A 15,512-nucleotide genomic window follows, 5' to 3' on the forward strand; every position below is an offset into this window, starting at 1 on the left:
TGTGGCTAGCCAATTAACCTGAAGATGACGAGATGTTGCTTCGTAGAAATACCGTGCAATTTAGACAATACCACGCGGCGCCACACAACTTTTCATGCAGTTATTACGTCTGGAAAGCCTCCGACAGCGTCTGTTTTTTTTTTTTTAGGGCTGTGCACCTCAATCTATAAAAATGGAACCCTTGCAGGATCTCTTTGTTGTCTGGTTGACTGACTGACTGTCTGTCTGACTGGCTGTTAAGAACCCTTTTTCTCAGGAGCTGGTAAACATATCGAGTTCAAATTCATGTCACATATAATGGGCTAGACCATTGGCGGAGAAAAAAAATTAATTTTTTAAGTCAATGCAATTAAAAGATTCGGTCACTTGTCACATCTTTTGATGAGTGGTAAGAAAGATTGTCGGTATGCCTCTGTGTGGGCTCTAATCTCTCTGATTTTATCCGCATGGTCTCTTCGCGAGATATACGTAGTAGGGAGCAATATACTGCTTGACTCCTCGGTGAAGGTATGTTCTCGAAACTTCACCAAAACCCCGCACTGAACTACCGAGCGTCTGTCCTGCAAAATCTTCCACTGGAGTTTATCTATCATCTCCGTAACGCTTCCGCGATTACTAAATGATCCTGTAACGAAGCACGCTGGTCTCCGTTGGATCTTCTCTATCTCTTCTATCAATCCTATCTGGTACGGATCCCACACTGTTGAGCAGTATTCAAGCAGTGGGCGAACAAGTGTACTGTAGCCTACTTCCTATCTTTTCGGATTGCATTTCCTTAGGATTCTTCCAGTGAATCTCAGTCTGGCATCCGCTTTACCGACGATCAACTTTATATGATCATTCCATTTTAAATCACTCCTAATGCCTACTCCCAGGTAATTTATGGAATTAACTGCTTCCAGTTGCTGACCTGCTATATTGTAGCTAAATGATAAAGGACCTTTCTTTCTATGTATTCGCAGCACATTACACATGTCTACATTGAGATTCAATTGCCATTCCCTGCACCATGCGTCAATTCGTTGCATATCCTCCTGCATTTCAGTACAATTTTCCATTGTTACAACCTCTCGATATACCACAGCATCATCCGCAAAAGGCCTCGGTGAACTTCCGATATTATCCACAAGGTCATTTATGTATATTGTCAATAGCAACGGTCCTACGACACTCCCCTGCGGCACACCTGAAATCACTCTTACTTCGGAAGACTTCTCTCCATTGAGAATGACATGGTGCGTTCTGTTATCTAGGAACTCATCAATCCAATCACACAATTTGTCTGATAGTCCAGATGTTCTTACTTTGTTCATTAAACGACTGTGGGGAACTGTATCGAACGCCTTGCGGAAGTCTAGAAACACGGCATCTACCTGGGAACCCGTGTCTATGGCCCTCTGAGTCTCGTGGACGAATAGCACGAGCTGGGGTTCACACGATCGTCTTTTTCAAAACCCATGCTGCTTCCTACAGAGTAGATTTCTAGTCTCCAGAAAAGTCTTTATACTCGAACGTAATACGTGTTCCAAAGTTCTACAACTGATCGACGTTAGAGATATAGGTCTATAGTTCTGCACATCCGTTCGACGTTCCTTCTTGAAAACGGGGATGACCTGTGGCCTTTTCCAATCCTTTGGAACGCTACGCTCTTCTAGAGACATACGGTACACCGCTGCAAGAAGGGGGGAAGTAAAATCGAACTGGTATCCCATCAGGCCCAGCGGCCTTTCCTCTTTTGAGCGAGTGTAATTGTTTTCTATCCCTCTGTCTTCTATTTCGATATCTACCATTTTGTCATCTGTGCGACAATCTAGAGAGGGAACTACAGTGCAATCTTCCTCTGTGAAACAGCTTTGGAAAAAGACATTTAGTATTTCGGCCTTTAGTCTGTCATCCTTTGTTTCAGTACCATTTTGGTCACAGAGTGTCTGGATATGGATAACAGATTCGCGATTGTTGGAATCGGCGGCTGTTGTTTCGTGTACGTTTATTGAGACATACAGCATCCAGCCACTTGCGAGTTTCAGAACAATTTTTAAGAAATTATTATTTGATCCTCTGATGTTTGTTCACTGCTCATGGGTTTTCGTCGCACTACACATTGATCAGACAACCAACTTCTGGCGGTTAGAAGTGAGTAGACGCTAATGAAACAGAACGTAACGGTCCTGGCACTTAGCCTCGCTTCCTGCCCTGTGAGCAGGGGCAACACCGCCTCTGGCGACGACGCCCCTTTAAGAGGCGCAGACAGATCGCCGTCCACAAATCCTGCCCTGCCCTGCCGCTCCGGCGTTCAGCGGACACCGCCGCAAAAAGTCACCTCGGCAAATTTGCTCAGCGCTGCCAGATAAGCACGCCACTATCTGCTCTCCCGTTTACTCTGCGAATGCCACTCCACACTCGCTGGATCGAAATCCCGCCTCTATTTACTTACTCGGAACAAGCGAAAAGGAAAAGACCCTACCGTTTTCCTCTGAAACATCAAGTACTTCATACGCTTCTCGCAAACCTGTGCTTCACAGACAGTACAGTGTCTGCACTTCCGGACAGCCACTGAGATACTTCTACTACTCTCCAGCCCCCGTATATTTTAGAATAGTACTCTTGCTAAAGTTTGTGGCAAGCTGACAGGTGAAATGGTTCGTTACATAAGATACGTAAGTGGCTTTCGAACTGACCCGTATGCTTAAACCAAGCGGCGTAATGCATAATTATTATACTTACAGGGAACGTTTTCTTTTCTCCTCCTCCTCCTCCTCCTCCTCCTTTGTTTTCTTCCGTTTCTCTATGCGGCCGACACTTTTTGGACGGGTTGTGGCAGTGTGTGGTTGGAAGCCCTTCCCGACACAAGCACTCACCCCCCACCTCCCCCGCCCTTCCCAGGTGACGGAATTACCCCATCTTCCCATCTGTGTGCACCTAGTCTGACTCTTATTTTCAATTGTGAGGACGTTGTCCAAATGTTCGCGTTCCGCCTATCTAAGGCGGCACTTGCGTACCAGTCTAGTATTTACGTTCAACGGTGTTCCCCGCCCTGAGGCGGTGAACCCTGACTAATGAGTTGTTAGCTATTAACCCTTCCTCTCTCTACCAGTATCAACTATATAATGAAAAAGAATTTTCTTTGAACACTACCAGCTTTTAAAGGACGAAAGATAAACGACGTATAGTCGTTTCCGATGTTTTGTTAAACCACGAGGTAATGAGTCAGTGGGCCATTTAATAATGATTCTTTCTAATAACTTTTTTTTTTCGAAATGATGAAGCAATTGTCGGTGAATCGCGAGTGTCAATTACGACTCATTCTTAGAAAAGAAAGCTAGCTATCCGCATTTAGGATGGACACTTGTTACAAAAGCATGATTCCCTTGCACCATTTCTCTCGCTAACGATGCTTAAGTCACCCACACCCTGCACCCGCGTTTAAAATCTACCGTTAAAATACGTACACCACACTTCCAGTTTCTAAATGACTTGACTGCTGGACTCATCAGTTCTGAAATAGAAAGGTTTCGGTCTGCCAGTGCTCTGTGTATGACCACTGCCACTATTAATAATGTATAGATCCTATAACAGTATACTAGGGATGAGAAAAACCGATCGGTTAAAACCGAGACCGGTATTTTATTTCTGAGTAACCGGTGTTGTTTGGTATTTATTTTGTCTCGGTTATAACAACTGTTTTTTCCCTTATAACCGGGTAAAAAACCGGAATACCAATTAGCTATAAAGGCAGTGCTACATATTTTAGTTATTAAATAAACCTTTTTTTAAAAAACAAATTTTTATTCGTACAATCTGCATTGCTTAGGTATATTACGTGTTCATAGAAAACGGGAAAAGCAATCAGTGCTATTTTAATAACAATGGTGACAAACGAGGAACAAACACATCAAGTAAGAACGATAAAGCATTGCTTAGATAATAATGTGCCTCTTACCATAAGGTGTGGCCTATTAGATGGTATGCGTGTACATGCAGTGTGCGAGAACAAATCCTTCTGGTCTACATGGTAGCTTTTCATTGTCATCGCCGGGCATCCGTTGTATTACAGAATGGCATCGATCCTAATCCGGAAATACGTTACAAAGCGCCGTAGCAATGAAGTAAAACCTGTAAATATTATACACTTGTCTACTATTTCCGTGAAATAGTAAAAGACGAAGGAAATTATGGTAACCGCTATAAACTAAAAACTTAACGACTGTTCATTCATAGTTTACAATAAAAATAGAAAGTAATTGACCTACAGCCTGTACCTACACAGTATACCTTTATCTGCTTGTAGCCATTGAGAATAGACAAATTAACACAAAAATAGTTCTTCAACCTCAGTTTTCCCCTTTAGAACTGAATATTCGTACTGGTCAAATAACGCTATGACCCCGAATACAACATGATTTTTGAGCAGTTTCGAAAAATGTAGGATCAATGAGAGAATGCTGTTGATATTTTTGTGCTGTTCAACCACTTACTACTTTCCGAGAAAAACAGTGAATAGTGAACGGTGGACGAAGTTTTTTATTTGATTATTTATTTTACATTTTCATTCTGCGTGTATTGAAACTGGCATAATCAAAATATTACAATTTTTGTTAGATTTCTACGTTTAGTACGGTAAATAAAAGGAATAAAAAGCTAGAAATCGATTGTTTCAGAAACCAGTCATTTTGAGTGGTTTTAACTGTCAGGTTAAACTGGCGTGGAAAAAAATCGATGTATCAGAGAATCTGTTCGTTTCCGTCATAACCGCCAACCCTACACTGTATTAGCTATCACATAGTTAGTGTTGTGTTGTCCTGTCAATTTGTTAGATTATTCTTGTGAAGTGAATAATGAAGCAACGTTTGGTCTACTGCGGTACAACTCGACATCTTTCACGTCATGAAGCATTGCCACAGGTGAAAGAAAAATAAAAAATTCTGCGATTGACCGGGAATGGAAAGCGAGACCTCTGGATTGATAGTCTGGCGCATTAGCACTGAACCAAACGCAAGCTAGAATTCCACAATCTACAAACTGCTCATAACTTTCGATTCTTCGCAATTACCGTCAAAAAATGATTTCCCCACGAATATTCACTTACTGTTACGACGCAGATATTTCTCCTTATCACTTTCAGTTTGTTTATTCTTTCATCCGTCCAACTGGGCCACAGCTAGGCCATCACGTTTGACAGGTAGCCAGTAGCCACCGACTGACTCACTCAAACGTGTTCGCAGTTTACTTTTGATTCCCCGACCGTCGGCGCGAAAACTTAACATCCAGAACCTTCTAGCATATCAGCCACCAGAAATGGTTTTTTAAATTTCTATCTTTTTTATTATTATTTATCTTATGGACTTCATTGGACCACTCTAGTCAAAAATACAAAGTTGTAAACAAGTTGTTACACAGGGATACAATTTGGTTCAACACTAACTTAATATGATATTTGGGTAAGATAATTATTAGTCTATTCTTATATGAACGGTGTTTTGCTCTTCTGTCTGTCCAATATTTCTTCATTCTTTCAGATATTTTCTTTCTTTCTTTCTTCATCTGAACCACTCTTCCTGTACTCTTTTATTGATTTTCATTTGTAGTATGGTTTGCGGGTCTTGCAGTATTGTGGTTTTCTCTGTCTTGTTTTTTAGTTCATCTACTGTAATTTGAAGTTCTTTTATATCTTCCTTAATTTCTGTGATCCATTTAATGTCGCTCTTGCTAATCCACAATTTTTGTATTATTTTTTTACTAATACTGTTTTCTGGAGTTCTCATCAGATGTCCAAAGAATGAGATGCGTTTCTTCCTGGTTGTGCTCATGACTGGTTCTATTTTCTTATATACTGTTCCATTTGATGCTATTCTCCAATGTCCATTTATTTTATACTGTTTATTTATACATGTCCTAATTATTCTTCTTTCTATTTTTAGTATTCTGTAAATTTCTGCTGTATTAGTTGTTTTGAAGATAGTTTCAGCTGCATACGTTATTTCTGGTTGTGAACTGTTTTATAGTGTTTTAATTTTGCATCTATAGATAGGCTTTTTTTGTTGTATGTAGTTTTGGTAATGTAATTTGCATAGCTCAGTTTTTTTATTCTATTTTGCCATGATGGCTTCTCATTTAGATTGTCTGTTATTATTTCGCCTAAATCTTTAAATTTATCAACAATTTTGATTTCCTGTTCTCCTATTGTAATTTTGTTTGCAAGTGGTGGATCAGTTAGCATAATCTCCATTTTTTCAAATGATATTCTAAGGCCTACTTTCTCTGCTATTTCTTGTAGTGATTTAACTTGTTGCCTGGCTTCTTGAACGGTGTTGGCTAGGAGGGCAAGATCATCAGCGAATCCCAAGCAGTTTAAGCTAATATAATCTTTTGCACTTCCAATTCTTATCATCTTTGGATTGTCCTTGTACCATTCTCTCATTATGTATTCCAGTGCACAGTTGAACAGTAATGGTGATAGGCAGTCACCTTGTCTTAAGCCTGTTTTTATGAGGAATGGTTCCGAAATTTCTCCTCTAAACTTCACTTTTGATTTGGTGTTGGTTAGAGTGAGTTGTATTATTTTAATTAGTTTTGGATGGAGTCGTAGATTTCCTAAAATTTTTAATACTGAAGGTCTGTGGAGACAGTCATACGCCTTCTTAAAATCCACAAATGTTATTTCTATCTTTAATAAGGTTATCGATAATGTTAATCTCTCGTACTGTCACCATTCGAATTCCACATATGTATAACTTTATCGCTTCTATTCTACGCTACTTGCTACCGACAGATGCGGCTGAGGCGTTATTGGACATGTCATGTCACGGACTTAATAAAAGTGAAATAATTAATTTATGTCCTGTGTGTGCGTGAGATAGGGGGATTCAAGTCGGATTACACACACAAAATTTTTACGTAGTTAATTATGTTTTTGTTTAATCGCTCGAATTAATGTTTACACAGAGTGCGTATCCGGACAAAATAGCGGAGCGCTGTTCAATGTGCTAACGCGAGCAGCACTCGCAGGTGAGCAACCTCTTCCTAGCCAACGGCTAGACAACTGACGTACTGTGAACGTTAATGTTTATACGATGCGCTTAAAAAAACACACAGTTACTGGCTCATAAAAATATTGAAATATACTGCTGTGACGTGGTGAACATGTGCCGCCAGACACAACAGATATTACTGGCGATGTTGTTGAAACATCTGTGGCATTTGTTGATCTAACTGCCGCCTTCAACACTGTGTGGAGGGAAGGCCTTATCTACAAATTTCTTCGCATCATACCCTGCAGCACAATGGCTCGACTGGTTAACAGCATGGTAAGTGATCGGAAGTTCCAGGTAATCACTGGAAGCAACATAAGTAAGGAGAGGAAGCTGAACAATGGGTTGCCTCAAGGATCAGTTCTATCACCCTTATTGTTCAACCTATATCTATCTTATCTACCTGACACTTCGTCCAGAAAATACTGCTATGCTGATAACCTGGCTATAGCCGTAAAACAACAGGAAATGAAGACAACAGAAGAGATTCTAGCCAATGACCTGTCTGCATTAGATAATTACTTCAAAATCTGGAGACTCCAACCCAGTGTGAGTAAAACAGAAGTTTGTTGCTTCCATCTAAATAACTGGTTGGCGAACGTAAAACTTTAAGTAAGTTTCAGAGGCAGAATTCTTCGTCATAGTTGGAACCCTCAAATATCTTGGTGTCATCCTGGATCTTACATTATGCTTCAAACAACACCTTCTTAACTTAGCTCAAAAGCTGAGGACTCGAAACAACATCCTCCATAAGCTATGCGGAACTACCTGGGGATCTTCAGCAACCACCCTGCGATCTTCAGCTCTGGGCTTGGTGTGCTCAAGTGCTGAGTATTGTGCACCTGTTTGGATGAACAATCATCATACAGGGCTTGTTGATACCCAACTGAATACGACAATGCGCATAATATCTGGCGCAATCAGATCTACTCCAGTTTATTGGCTTCCACTGTTAACCGGTATAATGCCTCCTGATCTTCGCAGATTTACTGCCCTTATGAGAGAATTCCACAAGCTCTCCAGGAATTCTAACCTACCCGTGAATAGCGACCTGCCACTTTTAAATCACAAGAGACTGAAATCACGCCATCCAACTCTGTGCGATGCTGCTGACATGGCTGCTAAGAATTTCAAGCCTTTTGAAGAATGGAAAGGTCGGTGGGAAGCAGTGACAGATGTGCACCTGCATAACATCTTCTCAGGTGCTTAACTTCCAAGTGCGTTCGACTTACCACGCAAGACCTGGACTACTCTCAACAGAATACGTACCGGCCATGTCCGATGCAGGGATGCTCTCTTTAAGTGGAAGAAGCTGCCTGATCCAGCCTGTGACTGCTGGGCTCCATACCAGACTGTTCACCACATTGTCAGTGAATGCAGGATTCGAGCCTATCACGGCGCCAAAGAGGACTTCCTGCTAGCAACTCCAGATGCAGTGCGCTGGATTGAAGGACTGGATATTCAGTTGTAAAGACAAACTTAAGTTTCTTGAGTGTCAATATGTACATATGTATAGGTAATTTAATTTCATGATATGTCTGTATTAGCCACACGCTAAATAAATAAAAAAATAAATAACTGTCGATGTTTAGAATACATTGTACCTGAGAGGACCACTAGATATAGAGTCTAGGCCAGACGAATCTGTCGCAAAAGAGTCACGACAAAGTTAATGAGGAGGTGAAGCTTCAGAGACAGATTAGCGTTGTGACTATTGGAGCAGGTCGAACCCACAAGGGGACGCCACGACGTCGGGGGTCAACGATTTACTTCAAACTTTGTACACCTGAAGTAGGCCATTAAAACAACGTAATAAGATGCAGTACTATGGCAATTCAGAGAAAATAGCAAGAGTAGCTATACGCATCTACTATGTGGCTTATGTATCTGTGAGTGGACGACGGATGTTAGAATTCGTGGTGGTTAGCGTTCGAGCTACCTACGACGAACGTGTGAGGCGACGGTTCTACTCCCGCTCACACTTTATTTTTAACCTACACATGAAACATGTAAGTCTGAAGTAACGCAACTGTCAGTACCCTGCAACCCATCTGTTGGAATGGGAGTGCCATGATGAACGTATATTTTACGTTGTCGCTTATGCTCTTTGCGTTGCACTGAACTTTGCTGACTGCGAGAATGTAAACTGCCAATAACTTCAAACCAAAACTGCATGAATTTACGTAACACAAAAAACTGATTCTGACCATAGTAACGCTCTTCGCACTGCTCTGTGTTGTTGTTTGTTGTGGTCTTCAGTCCTGAGACTGGTTTGATGCAGCTCTCCATGCTACTCTATCGTGTGCAAGCTTCCTCATCTCCCAGTACCTACTGCAGCCTACATCCTTCTGAATCTGCTAAGTGTATTCCTCTCTTGGTCTCCCTATACGGTTTTTACCCTCCACGCTACCCTCCAATGCTAAATTTGTGATCCCTTGATCCTACCAACCGGTCCCTCCTTCTTGTCAAGTTGTGCCACAAACTCCTCCCCGATTCTATTCAATACCTCCTCGTTAGTTATGTGATCTACCCATCTAATCTTCAGCATTCTTCTGTAGCACCACATTTCGAAAGCTTCTATTCTCTTCTTGTCCAAACTATTTATCGTCCATGTTTCACTTCCATACATGGCTACACTCCATACAAATACTTTCAGAAACGACTTCCTGACACTTAAATCTATACTCGATGTTAACAAATTCCTCTTCTTCAGAAACGCTTTCCTTGCCATTGCTAGTCTACATTTTATATCCTCTACTTCGACCATCTATTTTGCTTCCCAAATAGCAAAACTCCTTTACTATTTTAAGTGTCTCATTTCCTAATCTAGTTCCCTCAGCATCACCCGACTTAATTCGACTACATTCGATTATCCTCGTTTTGCTTTTGTTGATGTTCATCTTATATCCTCTGTGTTAGTACTTTAAAATGGGTAGTTTGCAGGCAGCGATTTTAATTAAATCGAATATGACTGAGACAGTAACTTCTTGAGCAAAATAGTTAAAACCGACATGGATCTGGGAACTGGTATTGACTTGTAAGTAACAATATGGGACTAACTTTAAAACTTGTATTTTGACTCTTTGAAAATAAATAATGGCCACAATTAACACACAATAAACTGATCATACATTAACAATTAGCTTTACAAAATCATTGGATATAATGTGCGTTCCGAAACATCCCAAAGGTGTTCTGTAGGAATGAGGTCAGGACTCTGTGCCGCCCAGTCCGTTAGAGGGATGTTATTGTCGTGTAACCACTCCGCCACGGGCCTTGCATTCTGAACAGGTGCTCGATCGTGTTGAATGATACAATCGCCATCCCCGGATTGCTCTTCAACAGTGGGAAGCAAGAAGGCGCTTAAAACATCAATGTAGGCCTGTGCTGTGATAGTGCCTCGCAAAACAACAAGAGGGTGCAAGCCCCGTCCATGAAAAACACGACCACACCATAACACCACCGCCTCAAAATTTTACCGTTGGCACTATAAACGCTGGCAGATGACGTTCACCGGGCATTCGCCACACCCACACCATGTCATCGGATCGTCACATTGTGTGCAGTGATTCGTCACTCCATACAACGTTTTTCCACTGTTCAATCGTCCAATGTTTACGCTCCTTACACCAAGCGAGGCGTCGTTTGGCATTTACCGGATGATGTGTGACTTATGAGCAGCCGCTCGACCATGAAATCAAAGTTTCCTCACCTCCCACCTAACTGTCATAGTACTTGCAGTGGATCTTGGTGCAGTTTGGAATTCCTGTGTGATGGTCTGGATAGATGTCTGCATATTACACGTTACGACCCTCTTCAACTGGCGGCGACTTCTGTCAGTCAACAGACGAGGTCGGCCTGTACTCTTTTGTGCTGTACGTTCAAATGGTTCTGAGCACTATGGGACTTAACATCTGTGGTCATCAGTCCCCTAGAACTTAGAACTACTTAAACCGAACTAACCTAAGGACATCACACACATCCATGCCCGAGGTAGGATTCGAACCTGCGACCGTAGCAGTCGCGCGTTTCCCTACTGCGCGCCTAGAACCGCTAGACCACCGCGGCCGGCTGTGCAGTACGTGTCCCTTCACATTTCCACTTCACTGTCACATCGGAAACAGCGGACCCAGGAATGATGTATGAAGAAGACGAATGCGCTTCATCAAATAATGAGGATATAGCAAGATTGGGCTAAGTTACTCTTCGCAACTCGTGCTGACAACTGCGTGTGCTGTAACTGTAGATCATTCGATAAAGTTCCAGTCAGTCTATGTAAGCGCAAGAGGCAAGCCGTTCACCCCAGGGTCTTCGCGTCCGCTGGAATAGAGGCCATGCGCCGGGCTCACGTCACCGCCACGCGGTAGCCGCAGGGGCCACAGCGCGCCAAGTACTCCCTGTTGTGTTGGAAATACTCGCAGCCATCCTCCTTCCCACCCCTATCGCACGGTTACCCCTTGTTGTTGAACACGAACTGTTTTCTGATTTATTAAATCTGGTGTTTAAGTAATGTGCGGAGTACTGTCACATACATAACTTGAAGATATCTTTTGGGTATGACTTATTGTTTTCCTGTATGGGAATGAAATATGGGCTACAGTTCCTCAGGCTAGAATACCTGGTAGGCGGAGCAAAAAGGATGTAATGAAAGAAGACCTGGGACCTCCGAGATATTCAAAAAAATGTTCAAATGTCTGAGAAATCTTGTGGGACTTAACTGCTAAGGTCATAGCCCCTAAGCTTACACACTACTTAACCTAAATAATCCTAAGGACAAACACACACACACCCATGCCCGAGGGAGGATTCGAATCCTAGACCGCTCGGCTAATCCCGCGCGGCAATCAATGTGGACGAATGTGTGTCGGATAAGGGCTATCGCGCGAATAGAATTTCTTTGTATAGTGTGCGCATGCATTAACTGAACAGAATATACGAGATTGTCCGTTGTTCGTCCTATCTGGTGTAAATCTGATTCTATTACCGAGTGAAGTTGACATTAATGGCTGACAAAAACTTTGTCCAATGCGCAGGTTCTGTGTCACTTAAAGAAAATGATAATTAATGACTGTTAAAACTAAATACTACCAGACAGAATTACGATGCACAGCACACTATAAGGTTTACTATACTTTCTCTTTCGATCTTTAAGAATATCTAAGTAATTAATTAATTATTAATGTGAATATCGGGGCCACACAATAAAGTTCATTTTACTGACACTTCATTCTCTCGTTACAGTTACAATAATCATACCACACCGAGTCGAATAGCAACGACAAAATGGCACGTGGGCAAATCGACTTTTTTATATTTGTTAACCCGTTTTATCGGCTCGCGAAGACAGCGAGTTGATAAAACTAGCGGCAAATAGCCCTAAACATCGTTGAATATAACATTTTTGGATCGCTCGTTTTCGAGGCCGAGATAACGTAAGTGCGCAAACTACGTATTCCTCCTCGTAAAGCCGGCCGAAGTGGCCGTGCGGTTAAAGGCGCTGCAGTCTGGAACCGAAAGACCGCTACGGTCGCAGGTTCGAATCTTGCCTCGGGCGTGGATGTTTGTGATATGCTTAGGTTAGTTAGGTTTAACTAGTTCTAAGTTCTAGGGGACTAATGATCTCTGCAGTTGGGTCCCATAGTGCTCAGAGCCATTTGAACCTCCTCATAAATCATACATTATTCTTTCTCGAGCCACGGAAGCAAACAATATGATGACACACACCAACGAGGCAAATTATCCCCCCTGCTCTCGTTGACAGACGGGCAAGCATTTATCTTGCGAAATTCGTTCGATTCCCATTATCCGTGTCACAGAGCATCGGATGACAGAGTGTGTGGAGCGAGCCCGGTTGTGGGTGTGACGCGTGTTCCATCCGCTGCATAATGGACGGTAAAGAGACCAGCGTTTGTCTGCCAGCCACCGGCCGCATCGATACTGCCTGCCTATTCGCTGCTGCCCCGCTGTCTACGTGCCGGATAATGCGCGCTGATTACCCGACTGATGGGCATCCCAATTCAGGGAAAGAAGTCAATTCTTACTTCTGTCTGTGTACATTACGTGTGCTTTTTATTCCACCTGTGGAAGGACTGCTGTCTTCTTCTACATCTACGTCCGCTGCAAACAACTGAGAAGTGCACGGAAGAGGGTACTTACAAGGGAACCTCCCCATCGCACCCCCCTCAGATTTAGTTATAAATTGACACAGTGGATAGGCCTTGAAAAACTGAACACAGATCAATCGAGAAAACAGGAAGAATAAGAAAAGTATACAAACTGAGTAGTCCATGCGCAAGATAGGCAACATCAAGGATTGGGTGACCTCAGGAGCGCCGTGATCCCGTGGTTAGCGTGAGCAGCTGCGGAACGAGAGGTCCTTGGTTCAAGTCTTCTCTCGAGTGAAAAGTTTTATTTTTTATTTTCAGACAATTATTATCTGTCCGTCCGTCCGATGCGAGATAACTGCGCCGTAGTATGGGGACGCTACACCTAAACAAACATCGAAACACACGTCGTCAGTCGACTACAGCGCACGGAAGAGAGAGTATTCCTGCTAACGAGGCTCCCTGGCTGGCAGTTGACTGTTCGCGACTTTGGACGAGAGTACATTAAATACGTGAGATGTATTCCGTGGGCAATATGAATACAGAAAATATAGCTCGCGACTGTAATAACAAGGTCAATGAATATTTTCCGAACTGTGAGGTATCTGAAAGTTCCTTAAGGGATCGAACGATTGTCGAACATTTGTATGATTATTTTCCTACATTTGCTGAAAAACAGTACGTGTGATGATGACGATACCTTGCTGATTGCTGCGGGGCTGTATGTACCAGATGATGAGATTGTTGACGATCCGTAGGAAGAACACGAAGAGGAAATACCGCGACTTCAATCCGATGGTATTTCTTTGGATTACATGAAGGAAATGCTCCAATACAGGTTGCTGTCCAAACCAATTAAAAGACGCAAATGTAGATAATGGAGTGAAGTAACAAATAAATTTAAGAAATTTAAAGGGATGGAGGAAAAAAGCACAAATATTGCAAAGAAGTCGTGGAATGAGGTAGAACCCGAAGACAGAAGTTCAGTGAACTAGAAAACCATGTATACCGACGATTTAGGAAAGCCAGAAATGAATTAAGTGCAGTGCATCATACAGACCTACAGATTTGGGGATTGCATTACGCTAAACAAATCGGCCTGGACTTCAAGGCTTCATCCCATTGGCTTCTCACGTTCAAAAGAAAATAAAAAATTACGAGCAGGAAGATTACGAAATATGTAAGCAAGAACTACGCGAATAAATTGGAAGAACTTTTACAGTGTTCCAAGACGTTTGTTAAAGAAACTAACGTCAGATTCCAACAGTATGAAGACGCATATGTGATCAACACAGATCAGTCTGGTTTTAACTATGAAATGAAATCGACCCGCACGTTATCGTTAGTTGGAGAAGGCGACACGGAATGTACCGTAGACCAGCTGCATGCCACTTCACATTGTTATAACATACAATATGCTCTGAACAAAGCAGGATTTCTTTTACCTACATTTTATTTATGTTTGCAGGAAAAAATGGGGTATTTGGACCGCAAGTTCTGCAACAGGTGAATAGGGTACTTGCGCAAACGCCGAATGACATTGTGAATTGCAATGCGTCAGGAAAAATGGAGAAAAGACTAGTGAAAGACTTTCATGAACGTGTGATTGCTCCTTACGCAAACAAAGATTTTGCCTTACTCCTTGACAGCTATACAGGACAGAAGGATCAGGCATTGTACAATTTTTGTGTGGGAGTAGACATGATTACCATTCCTCCAAGTTGTACACCTGTTGTGCAACCGTTAGATGTGTTTGGTTTTCGGCAAGTGAAATACTTTGTGAAAAGATTCTATCATTTTGCGAAGCTGCAGAGGTACACACAGCAGCATTGTTTACGTGATCGTGTGTCGATTATCAAAATTCAGGCACTCACACATAATCAACTCCGCTCTCCAAAATTCCAGGACATGTTCAGATTTGCTTGGACATATGCAGGATTTGACGGTCTACACACGGAAAAATTTGAAAACGTTAAAAACTTATGTTTTGATAGAGCACAGGGAAAACTCTGCGACTGTGAAACTGTTGCATTCATTTGTTGCAGTTTATGTGACACACACTTATGTTTTCACACTTTTTTGGGAGTGATTATCACATCCACAAGAAAACCTAAATTGGGCAAGGTAGAAGAATCTTTTTACCCATTCACCAAGTGTACAAGTTAGATGGGTCGACAACATATTCCTCTCATGTGACGCACATGCCGTCACCAGTGTCGTATAGAATATATCAGACGTGTTTTCCTGTGGAGGAATCGGCTGACCTATAACCTTGCGATCAAATGTTTTCGGTTCCCATTGGAGAGGCACGTCGTTTAGTCTACTAATCGCACGGTTTTGTGGTGCGGTCGCAAAACACATACACTAAACTTATTACAGT

The sequence above is a fragment of the Schistocerca americana genome, chromosome 8 (assembly GCF_021461395.2).
Source record: "Schistocerca americana isolate TAMUIC-IGC-003095 chromosome 8, iqSchAmer2.1, whole genome shotgun sequence".
Taxonomy (NCBI): Eukaryota; Metazoa; Arthropoda; class Insecta; order Orthoptera; family Acrididae; genus Schistocerca; species Schistocerca americana.